The sequence below is a fragment of the Haliotis rufescens genome, unplaced genomic scaffold, assembly GCF_023055435.1.
Source record: "Haliotis rufescens isolate VD_foot unplaced genomic scaffold, xgHalRufe1.0.p SCAF_33, whole genome shotgun sequence".
Taxonomy (NCBI): domain Eukaryota; kingdom Metazoa; phylum Mollusca; class Gastropoda; order Lepetellida; family Haliotidae; genus Haliotis; species Haliotis rufescens.
In genome coordinates this window covers 195,897-209,274 of record NW_025964035.1, presented here as the reverse complement: position 1 = coordinate 209,274, position 13,378 = coordinate 195,897, and positions in this window count along the sequence as shown.

Below are 13,378 nucleotides of genomic sequence, written 5' to 3'. Positions count from 1 at the left end.
AGACGGCATTTCCAGGTTTGACGTATCAATGACAAAAATGATGTCAGATGCAATTCTCTGCCTTTTCGGGTGAACAATTGGCTTGCCTTTGGATGTGTTTGTGGCGGGTGCCACTAGTGGATCGGAATGAGCTCGCGTTTTTGCGAGCATCCAATGTCATCATTTATTTTGATGAATCATGTAACATGCTCCTGATGTTGTCGCAATGATGCAGTTGGCGCTACTTTTGGCAAGGGTTTCTCATGATAATGGAAATGCTTATGTCGCTTTTGTTGACCGATAAACATGAAAAGATATAATGTTAGTGTATATGGTCATGTAATTAAGAAACAAACGACGAGTGGGAGTTGTTTATTGTACGATAAACAACGACCGAGACTCGTTTATTTCTATATGAGATATCAACATTACGTACAGCCTCTTTTAGGGTGTTAAATTAGGAAAAAATACACGCTTTACAATATTTACCCGTACTTAAATAATGATGATTCCTTGAATAGAATCCGACAGCGGCCATGCTAGATAAATCCATTTTAGGATTTGAGTTTGGTCCCGCATATTCTCACAATTTTCTCGTCAATCATCTGTACCTTTTCTCCCAATACCGATTGTCATATCACTCTCACTTTCGGATTCTCCAGCAACATTTATTGGGAACAACTCACTAGACACATACCTCTCAAAAATAAGGTCAAATTTACAAATTTTACTTTTCAAGTTGCGAATGCATGTTCGAATCTCAATAAATGACGTCATGATAGAACAATGTTTTATCGTGAAATAAATATCGCTTCCTTCTTTGTTCTTTGTGATTTATCGCGGAGCTATCTTATATCATCAAATGCCAATTTCTAATTGCTTTATCATGACGTATCCGTGTCATGTAGCAATAACATACACAAATATCGTTGACTTCGACGTTGAATAAAGTCTCCATACCTCTTTCTCTCCATGAAAACATAATAACTTTTTTTTTAATAATATGAAGGAATAATAATGGCAATACTATCATAATTATCATCATTATTTATGTTACTTATCCTCAAGTGAAGTAGTCCTCCACACTATACATTCAGTGAAGAAGCCCATGAACATATGAACTATGTAACATACATTCATGGAAATTAGATGAACAGTTGAAGTTAGCAAATGATATTATTCGGTCGAACGTCTATCAGCCATCTATAATATTCTATTCATGAAGAACATTTCACGTGGGAGCAGCAGAGGGAATTATGACTATCGACTTGCTAATTATTTTTTAATATCCATGCCAGCTCAAACGATCTATTGGCTTGATTTATTGTTATGGTATCCACAAAATAAGTAGGATCCGATTTTTTCCATTTTTGTTGAAATACAACTGAATAATATTTGCTGTTTACATATCAAAGTTTGCCAAATTGTTACAAAATGTTTGCCCAACATATTGTGCTAGGCACAGTATCACTGGACTGAGGGAGGGCGGTATTCCTCCTTGTGGGTCACCTGCTTGGCAATATGGGACGGGAAAACTGCAGGGGGTGAGGGCAGTTAAGTTGATGGTACAGACAGATAAGAGAGATCATTTTACAAATGTGAAACCTCAGTCCACAAAGGAAGAGGCGAAAGCTGAAACTTGTTGAGGTTTACAGAACAAAGGCAGTTATTTCTAGTTTCTTACTGACTCTCGAAGATACATTTAATAAAACAATTAATGCGTGTGTGTGTGTGTGTGTGTGTGTGTGTGTGTGTGTGTGTGTGTGTGGTAGAAGAAGAATTGTACACCATAAAAATGGCTACGTATGTAGTTGGGGTAGATATGTTGAATGCCCGGCCAGTATGACCTTTGAGTCACTACAGTTTCAGTCATTAAAATGCGTAAAACAGTATTTGAGTGAAAGAAAACACTATAAGTGAGCGAAACAAAAGACCTCAGTACAGGCACACCCAGTCCCCCAACCCCAAGTCTGCATGTATCAATACTCATACCTGCCACATCCTCAACCACTTAACTTACTCACACAAGTTACATCACATTCTTCTTTCCCCACCATTATGTCTACGTCAGCCATCATGGATCCATGCGCATGCTTTCATACATAATCCATCCTCCCACCATTCCCCAACATCCATCGAACTATAACTATATCCGCCCTCATGTATCGGTATTCGTGCTTTCATACATACATACACCCCCCTACCATTCCCCTACATCCATCGCAGTATAACTATGACTATAACCGCCTTCGTGCATCCGCACTTATGTTCACATTGCATTGCATATGCATCGAATTACACGTTTAAAATATCGTAAATATTTTACAACATGTACATATTATATATCAGCAAACAGAGATTATTATAACGCAATAGATTTCATCCGTCAAAACATCACAGAAAGAGGGGCAGCCTGGATTTTTACAATGGCATCTGAATGCACTAAGACGTTCAACTGGTCAGGAGGTGAGAGTTGTGGAAGATTACGGTAAACTTCAGTTACAGATCTCCATTACGAATATCTAAAGTATGAATAAAGATCACAGCTTGCTATGACGTGTACTTCATGCCTGCAGAATTAGCAATGTCCTTAGCTCTAAATTGTATGTCTAAATGCTTATTTAGACAAAGACCCAAATGTATATAGGCATGACCATATTATTTTCTACGCAAATATCACCACATTTAAAAACAAAGCTAGATTGAGTCTTTGAAGGGCATTAAGAACTGATACACACAAGGAAAAATATGTATGGATGTCAACGGAGGAACACTGCGTTTCGGAATATATACTTTCTCCTTCATCAGGTGCATATTATCAAATGCTATGAGGCAGAGAACATATATTTGTACCTGTAAGAACAACAAAAGTAAAAAGACAGCAAAGAAGGGAACGCAACAAGGGAAGCCAACAGATAACTGTCATGGCGCTGATTACCCCGCCTCCCGTTTGCCCATTGTCCATTTCCCATTACCAATCATTCATAAGTTAAGTTTTGGCTTTAATTTGTTCATTGATAATCAACCATCAACGTCTATTATCTCCACCCTAAAAATATGTAGTTTACTGAGAAAGTGGTATCCAAATATAAGGTGTGTTACTGTTGACCACTTTCTTAAAGGCATTGCTGGTTCAAAGCCTTTGGTCATAGAAGCCGTGAAATTTTTCTCTTGTCAGAGTATACGTCATCTGGACTAACATTTTTGGTTCGTTGGCTGGGTTAGATCGCCAACTCTGTGTTCTGGCGATTGGGTGCCTCACTCACAGTATGGGTTCAAATCCCGGACGGGACTCAACCCAAGAAAGTACGAGAATCTGTACTTTACTCATAAAGTGTTATCCCAATTATAACATTTGTTGTCAAGAAAACACAATAAATGTATATTCGGCTTTGGATGGGTAATGATATCACAGACATATACGGATATTGATGATGACTTGGAGGAGCTTCGTAACGCACGTCTTCTCAATTCAGGGATTGGTAAATCCAAATATGTGTGTGCGCGTGCGTGCGTGCGTGCGTGCGTGCGTAAATGTGGGCCTGTTGGATGTTACATAAAACATTCATCTTGAGCGGGATGGTAGTTCGAGTTGGATTAGCATGTTAACTATATGATCTTCTTTAGGCAGAGAATGCCGCGCATGAATGTATTGATGAAATTCCTAGGTACATGGGGCCTTTTCGTCCTCAGGAATACACACAGTGGAGACTTCAATGGGGATAGGGTGTACTCAATGTGCTACCTGGTAGATTGTGTGTCATCAGACCGGACAACGTTGGTCTTTGACTGATTGTGGCGTAAAACACACTTATTCATTTACTTATATCGGAAATTGAATGTTCATCTTAATTGTTATTGTTGAACATGTAATATATTTTTAGAGAAATAAAACAGTGACATAATAACTACAACTTTATGTGAGCGCGAGTAGCTTTTTTGGAATGAGATGAATAAGTCTTATAAAGTTGTAAGCTTCTTCACAACCGTGTAACTATGATTGGACTTTATTGGGTAATCAAAAAAGAGATAGGAACTAAAATAGCCAAATTTCATACGATTTCACTTGTCCACCATCTTGGATGCAAGGCGAAAACATTTCAGCGCGTTTGAAGCCACTGAGAATGCCCCCTGCAGAGTTAGATGAACATTCTGCGGTGGCGCGGCTGAGTTGACCAGAGGCTATCAGCAGTATTTCCTGTCCAGGTTATTTAGGTCAGTTGTTTGTGTGTGTGTGTGTGTGTGTGTGCGTGCGTGTGTGTGTGCGTGCGTGTGTGCGTGTGTGCGTGCGTGCGTGCGTGCGTGCGTGCGTGTGGGGGTGGGGGCGGGGGCGTGGGGGTGAGATTTGGGGGATAGATTATAGATTTAGCAACAAGTAAGGTCATCTTCAGTGGGAGGGTATTCGCAGATGGATTAGCATATGAACTATGATTCTCTTCAGGCAGAAAATGAGGATCCACGATGTTCGACCAGGTAGAAGTGTGTTATCAAACCTCATAGCATTGGTTTTTTGACTGACTGTAGCGTCGAAACAAACTCATTCATTTACTTGAACTGAATGTTCATCTTAATTGTTATGGATAGTCACGGAGCCATGATCCAGAGAACATGGTGTCATTAGATAGAAATAAACTAAGTCATAATAGGATTACCAGAAAAACGGGGTTTTACACACAAGCAATAAACTTCGCTCATTAACACCAGAGTAAGTCAGTACAAGATTGAAAACTGCCCCATAATTATGTATGACATACTTGTCGGGTATTGCTACATATATATGTGAAAACAAAGTTATTAAAATGAAGAGCAAAACTGATGAAAGTTAACAATAAACGTGTATATGTGTTATATCGTCTCTGCAAAAATAATGATTGTTTGTCTTTAGTATTAACATTCAAATACGTTATATCTGTATTAGCGATATTGTCTTTGTTCCACCGGTGAGTCAGCGTTAGCCGTACTATCTCGTAGTATAATTGTATTTCTGAAGACATCACGATACAGTTTTTACGATGCTTCACGTCTGCACTAGCGCTTGATAACAGCCTTGTGTTTGGGTGTTTCAGTGGTTTAAATCGCTGCTCTTGATATTGTTGATTAAACTTTGATACTATGAACAATATAATGTGATGTGAGAGGTTGACTTTAGAACGGTAACATACTAATAGTATATAGGATGACATAAACAGAACAATGAGAGGTTCGTCCAGATTAGTGTATAGGCAACATTTAATAATTAAAATACTTACATTCAACAACTCCCCTTTTAAGTCCATTTTCCTGACTTATAAGTAAATGCAAGAACAATCGGCCGGAATACAATGTATAGTTCTTGTCCACTTCCATATGACTATATAGCATACAATAAGCTATCGGGTCCCGTTTAGATCGGTTTGGGTGGCAGCCTAGATAGCCATAGAATAGTTTCGTCTTGGAATCTCCCATATCACTGGGGCTCCTCTTTAATTTAAATGGAGTTACTCGTTACGATTCCGAACCTTCACGTGACTGTGTTTATGAACCATTGTCAAATAGTGGTGACATTAAATCTAGGAAATAATACGCGAAGTCGCGCATGCACAGAACGGAAAATTTGGTCAAGGCATTAAGTAATCCGCATGCGCAGAACGATTGATTTCAGTACTACCGCTAAGCGCTTCGAGTGCAGCGTCAAACGCGGGCCTGTAATCTAACACGCGGGGACTGACCAATGAAATCTGAGAAGTAGAAATACCGGTAGACGCTGTTGCTTGATTGACAATGTCAATCAAGAAAGGGAGGAGCTTAACGCTATCGTTCTCTCCCAGTAAATTCCGATGTCAAATAACGACGTTATTTGGACGGAAAAACGATGGTTTGAAAACGTCCAAATAACGTCGTTTTTCCGTCCAATGACCATATACGGAAAAAAACGACCTTTTCGTGTTTGCAGTGTTAGATTTATCTGTGATCAGAGGAAGATATGCAGGACTGTCTGTCTTGACCAATGTACAGTCTGTTTGACACATAACAGAACTTTTGGTGGGTTTGAGTGCTGATGCATAAGATCTTTTCGTTGGTCCTGCAGGAGAATTGCCACTGACTATCTTCCGTGCATTAACGTAGCCAAGATTTTGTTCAGACTTGAACCGATGCACTGCCGACTCAAATGTGAACACAGGTCATTCAGGGGAAGATGCCATATCAGCTTCATGGCAGTTAGAACATTTGATTGTAACATCACAAACAGAGCCTTCACGGTTTCTATCTCTACAGCTATAACAGACAACATGATTTCTGCATGAAAATTGACCATGACCAAACTTTTGCCATTTGAAGCAGCGGATAGGACGGAGTATGAACAAGTGAATCCTCATAGCAAAACAGCCTACCTTTAAACGTTCTGGCAGTTTAGGTGTATCAAACGTCAATGGGTATGTGTTGGAAGGTGAAATTTTCCTATCTTTCTTGAACGTGAAATGTTTTGCTTACATAACACCTTGATCTTTCAGCTCAGAAACAATGTCATCCATTGATAGGTCATTTTAACTACGATCACGGTCACGAATGATCCCTTTGCTGAAGTTGAGTGATTTATGAGCATAACTTTAGATCCTGATATCTGCAAATTTTGTGGATTCAAGAAGGGAAGCAGCTTGTTTACGAGAGTTCCATTTCACAAGAAGAGCGCCAAAGTTCAGTTGTGTTACATCAGAGACTTCCCCAACTTTACCATTTACCTCTTCTTGGATTGGTTGGTTGGTTGGTTTGTTGTTTAACGCCGCACTCAGAAAAATTCCAGCTATATGACGGCGGTCTGTAAATAATCGAGTCTGGACCAGACAAACCAGTGATTGATATCATGAGCATCGATCCACGAAATTTGGAACCTGTTCTTTTCGCCTTTTTAGAATTCATTTTGGGTGCCATGGTTAAGAGAATAAGTTTCATCAATCCAGTTCCCCCTAACATTTTGGTTTGATTTGATTCGATTTGATTTGAATTCAGGAAATAGGTTTTGCAGTTGAGTATGCCACATGAGGATATACTACATGGGGATGGGTTCGACAGAAACATATATATCCTCAAACTAAACATTTCATTATTATTGAGACTGCTTTATTTGCTAATCGAAATTATCAGTGAGGGAACCTCATTAGGACAGCGTAGCTTTAAATGTCAAAATAAACAACCACATAACGAAAGTTGTTCTCATTATTGATAATCAAATATTTTCAGAATGAAAATGGAGGACAAAATAACAGAACTCGAATGTAATATTTAAAAATATATATGTCATCTGATGAGATACATAGCTCTCAAAAGTACAGGTCTTAGAGGCGATGTTTACAGAGTTGAAAATGTATTTTCAGGGAATTTATGTGCATGATCAAAACAAGGTCAAAATTTATAATAGCGTAAAAATTGGAACATGGGTTGATTGTCTTTTTAACCCATTCAATTTTATCTCCATTTCGACTTTTATGCCCAATGGATATCTGATAAGTAACACATTTGGGATAATCGAGACGTTTGCGGTATACATGTATAACGACCCCACAAGTACGTACACAAATACCAAATGTGATTACATTTTGTCCACAAATTGAAGAGAAGTAATGGCCATAAACAGACTTCTAAATTGGCTTTTGGGGGACCATATTGAAAATCAGACTGCAATAAATTAAGGTGTCATATGTGTGACCAAACGGGAAGATTTAGCTTCATTGATGGGGTGATTTGGAATGGTTTTGTGAAATCATCGGCTGGTCTCTGGGATTGACATTTCTCATTTCCGTGGACCTAATATTTACAGTGCGAGGAAATGCATTTCGAGAAAATTTAGTATCATGGTTGAAGTATGTAGATCAAATAAAGTTTTGAACAAATATAATAGCAATTGCCATAAGGAGAGGTTTTTTTGGTCAATATGGCTGCCTCGATTGCCATAATGGAAATCAGGTTCAAAGAAAGTATAGGATGATACCTCAAAACTTTTCAAATACGTTTTGCTTGTATCCAGGTGTTCAATATAAAGTCTTTCATCTTGTTTCTCCTCAGGACCAACATCTACTAAAGCCATTTTACATCCGATGAACACACCCACATCAAGATTACCAACCCAAGGCGTGGATACTTCTCAGTCAAAAGATGGTAAAACATCTGCTTTCTTTAAGTGACTTGACAGGTTGTTTGTAAACTCAATAACCCATTTGCAAACATCTTCGATTAATCTTTTCTTATAAATGTTTAACAGTTATAATAATGTACTTGAAACTGAATAAAAAATAGTGGCATGCACTGTAGATCACCTGGATATGTAGTCAACAATATAAGAAACTGTAGTGAAACTAAGGTATATTACCATCACTGTGTGATTGGGTCAGTGGGCTAGCTTAGTGATTAAAGCATTCGTGCGTCACCCCGAAGGCCCGGGTTCGATTACCCATATTGGTACAATGTGTGACGATCATTTCTGGTAACTTTCATACCAATTAATAAAACACATGTTGTATAAAGCTATTAGTATTTGTCAAGAGGACGTGTAACTACACTTTCCAAAAAAATAAACGAACAGGTAGTATGTAGTTTATTGAAACTGGCTACACAAGAAATCCGGTTTATAAATTGGATATATGTTATTGTCCTGATATTGGACAAATGACATCCTTTGTAGATTTGCAATGTCTTAAACGGCTTTGTTTTCAAACATGTTGAATACTGTCATTGAAGAATAAACTAAAGCAAAATGCACGTGCAAGTTATGGTATTTGTAACTCGTGGTAGTGGCTATAAAAGGCAAGCATAAGCCAATGATTTGTCATTCAATTGTCAACATTTTTCAAGTTTAAAAATGCCGAGACCAGGCGCTGTCAATCGGAACATCACAGTCTTCTGTTTCACGCCACATCAACGTCCACCATAGCACAATTTGCCGCCTATGTGACCGATACACACAGTTCATTTCCACTGTAGACCATCCCCAAACCGGCCGAGGCAGAGGCAGATGAAAACAGATAGAAAATTTGCCCCGGCATAATGCACATTATGTCAATCACTGGATGATGTGGTTCTGTCTGAGGGGGAAGTTGTCTCTAAACAACATAAAATACATCTTGTGGCGTAACAACAGAAGAAATGCAATTCCTATTGCACGATGTGTGGAAATTATGTGTCTAGACCGTGTGTCTCTCTAATTGTCGCTGAGGATCAAACTCATACCAACACATTATTCTGATTTTCAAGAAAGTATAGGATGATACCTCATAACTTTTCAAATACATTTTGCTTGTATCCATGTGTTCAATATAAAGTCTTTCATCTTGTTTCTCCTCAGGACCAACATCAGCTAAAGCCATTTCACATCCGATCAACATGCCAACATCAAGATTACCAACCCAAGTCGTGGATACTTCTCAGTCAAAAGATGGTAAAACATTTGCTTTTTTTAAGCGACTTAACAGGTTGTTGCAAACGCATTAACCCATTTGCAAACATCTTCGATTAAATTTCCGCATACATATGAAACAATAATAATAATTCACTTGAAACTTAATAAAAAATAGTGCCATGCACTGTAAGTCACCTGGATATGTAGTCAACAATATCAGAAACTGAAGTGAAACTAGGTATTTTACTGTCACTGCGTGATTGGGTCAGTGGGCTAGCTTAGAGATTAAAGCATTCGCGCGTCACCCCGAAGGCCCGGGTTCGATTACCCATATTGGTACAATGTGTGATGACCATTTCTGGTAAATTTCATACCAATTAATAAAACACATGTTGTATAAAGCTATTAGTATTTGTCAAGAGGACGTGTAACTACACTTTCCAAAAAAATAAACGAACAGGTAGTATGTAGTTTATTGAACCTGGCTACACAAGAAATCCGGTTTATAAATTGGATATATGTTATTGTCCTGATATTCGACAAATGACAGCCTTTGTAGATTTGCAATGTCTTAAACGGCTTTGTTTTCACACATGTTGAATACTGTCATTGAAGAATAAACTAAAGCAAAATGCACGTGCAAGTTATGGTATTTGTAACTCGTGGTAGTGGCTATAAAAGGCAAGCATAAGCCAATGATTTGTCATTCAATTGTCAACATTTTTCAAGTTTAAAAATGCCGAGACCAGGCGCTGTCAATCGGAACATCGCAGTCTTCTGTTTCACGCCACATCAACGTCCACCATAGCACAATTTGCCGCCTATGTGACCGATACACACAGTTCATTTCCACTGTAGACCTTCCCAAAACCGGCCGAGGCAGAGGCAGATGAAAACAGATAGAAAATTTGCCCCGGCATAATGCACATTATGTCAATCACTGGATGATGTGGTTCTGTCTGAGGGGGAAGTTGTCTCTAAACAACATAAAATACATCTTGTGGCGTAACAACAGAAGAAATGCAATTCCTATTGCACGATGTGTGGAAATTATGTGTCTAGACCGTGTGTCTCTCTAATTGTCGCTGAGGATCAAACTCATACCAACACATTATTCTGATTTTCAAGAAAGTATAGGATGATACCTCATAACTTTTCAAATACATTTTGCTTGTATCCATGTGTTCAATATAAAGTCTTTCATCTTGTTTCCCCTCAGGACCAACATCAGCTAAAGCCATTTCACATCCGATCAACATGCCAACATCAAGATTACCAACCCAAGTCGTGGATACTTCTCAGTCAAAAGATGGTAAAACATTTGCTTTTTTTAAGCGACTTAACAGGTTGTTGCAAACTCATTAACCCATTTGCAAACATCTTCGATTAAATTTCCGCATACATATGAAACAATAATAATAATTCACTTGAAACTTAATAAAAAATAGTGCCATGCACTGTAAGTCACCTGGATATGTAGTCAACAATATCAGAAACTGAAGTGAAACTAGGTATTTTACTGTCACTGCGTGATTGGGTCAGTGGGCTAGCTTAGAGATTAAAGCATTCGCGCGTCACCCTGAAGGCCCGGGTTCGATTACCCATATTGGTACAATGTGTGATGACCATTTCTGGTAAATTTCATACCAATTAATAAAACACATGTTGTATAAAGCTATTAGTATTTGTCAAGAGGACGTGTAACTACACTTTCCAAAAAAATAAACGAACAGGTAGTATGTAGTTTATTGAACCTGGCTACACAAGAAATCCGGTTTATAAATTGGATATATGTTATTGTCCTGATATTCGACAAATGACAGCCTTTGTAGATTTGCAATGTCTTAAACGGCTTTGTTTTCACACATGTTGAATACTGTCATTGAAGAATAAACTAAAGCAAAATGCACGTGCAAGTTATGGTATTTGTAACTCGTGGTAGTGGCTATAAAAGGCAAGCATAAGCCAATGATTTGTCATTCAATTGTCAACATTTTTCAAGTTTAAAAATGCCGAGACCAGGCGCTGTCAATCGGAACATCGCAGTCTTCTGTTTCACGCCACATCAACGTCCACCATAGCACAATTTGCCGCCTATGTGACCGATACACACAGTTCATTTCCACTGTAGACCGGCCCAAAACCGGCCGAGGCAGAGGCAGATGAAAACAGATAGAAAATTTGCCCCGGCATAATGCACATTATGTCAATCACTGGATGATGTGGTTCTGTCTGAGGGGGAAGTTGTCTCTAAACAACATAAAATACATCTTGTGGCGTAACAACAGAAGAAATGCAATTCCTATTGCACGATGTGTGGAAATTATGTGTCTAGACCGTGTGTCTCTCTAATTGTCGCTGAGGATCAAACTCATACCAACACATTATTCTGATTTTCAAGAAAGTATAGGATGATACCTCATAACTTTTCAAATACATTTTGCTTGTATCCATGTGTTCAATATAAAGTCTTTCATCTTGTTTCTCCTCAGGACCAACATCAGCTAAAGCCATTTCACATCCGATCAACATGCCAACATCAAGATTACCAACCCAAGTCGTTGATACTTCTCAGTCAAAAGATGGTAAAACATTTGCTTTTTTTAAGCGACTTAACAGGTTGTTGCAAACTCATTAACCCATTTGCAAACATCTGCGATTAAATTTCCGCATACATATGAAACAATAATAATAATTCACTTGAAACTTAATAAAAAATAGTGCCATGCACTGTAAGTCACCTGGATATGTAGTCAACAATATCAGAAACTGAAGTGAAACTAGGTATTTTACTGTCACTGCGTGATTGGGTCAGTGGGCTAGCTTAGAGATTAAAGCATTCGCGCGTCACCCCGAAGGCCCAGGTTCGATTACCCATATTGGTACAATGTGTGATGACCATTTCTGGTAAATTTCATACCAATTAATAAAACACATGTTGTATAAAGCTATTAGTATTTGTCAAGAGGACGTGTAACTACACTTTCCAAAAAAATAAACGAACAGGTAGTATGTAGTTTATTGAACCTGGCTACACAAGAAATCCGGTTTATAAATTGGATATATGTTATTGTCCTGATATTCGACAAATGACAGCCTTTGTAGATTTGCAATGTCTTAAACGGCTTTGTTTTCACACATGTTGAATACTGTCATTGAAGAATAAACTAAAGCAAAATGCACGTGCAAGTTATGGTATTTGTAACTCGTGGTAGTGGCTATAAAAGGCAAGCATAAGCCAATGATTTGTCATTCAATTGTCAACATTTTTCAAGTTTAAAAATGCCGAGACCAGGCGCTGTCAATCGGAACATCGCAGTCTTCTGTTTCACGCCACATCAACGTCCACCATAGCACAATTTGCCGCCTATGTGACCGATACACACAGTTCATTTCCACTGTAGACCGTCCCAAAACCGGCCGAGCCAGAGGCAGATGAAAACAGATAGAAAATTTGCCCCGGCATAATGCACATTATGTCAATCACTGGATGATGTGGTTCTGTCTGAGGGGGAAGTTGTCTCTAAACAACATAAAATACATCTTGTGGCGTAACAACAGAAGAAATGCAATTCCTATTGCACGATGTGTGGAAATTATGTGTCTAGACCGTGTGTCTCTCTAATTGTCGCTGAGGATCAAACTCATACCAACACATTATTCTGATTTTCAAGAAAGTATAGGATGATACCTCATAACTTTTCAATTACATTTTGCTTGTATCCATGTGTTCAATATAAAGTCTTTCATCTTGTTTCTCCTCAGGACCAACATCAGCTAAAGCCATTTCACATCCGATCAACATGCCAACATCAAGATTACCAACCCAAGTCGTGGATACTTCTCAGTCAAAAGATGGTAAAACATTTGCTTTTTTTAAGCGACTTAACAGGTTGTTGCAAACTCATTAACCCATTTGAAAACATCTTCGATTAAATTTCCGCATACATATGAAACAATAATAATAATTCACTTGAAACTTAATAAAAAATAGTGCCATGCACTGTAAGTCACCTGGATATGTAGTCA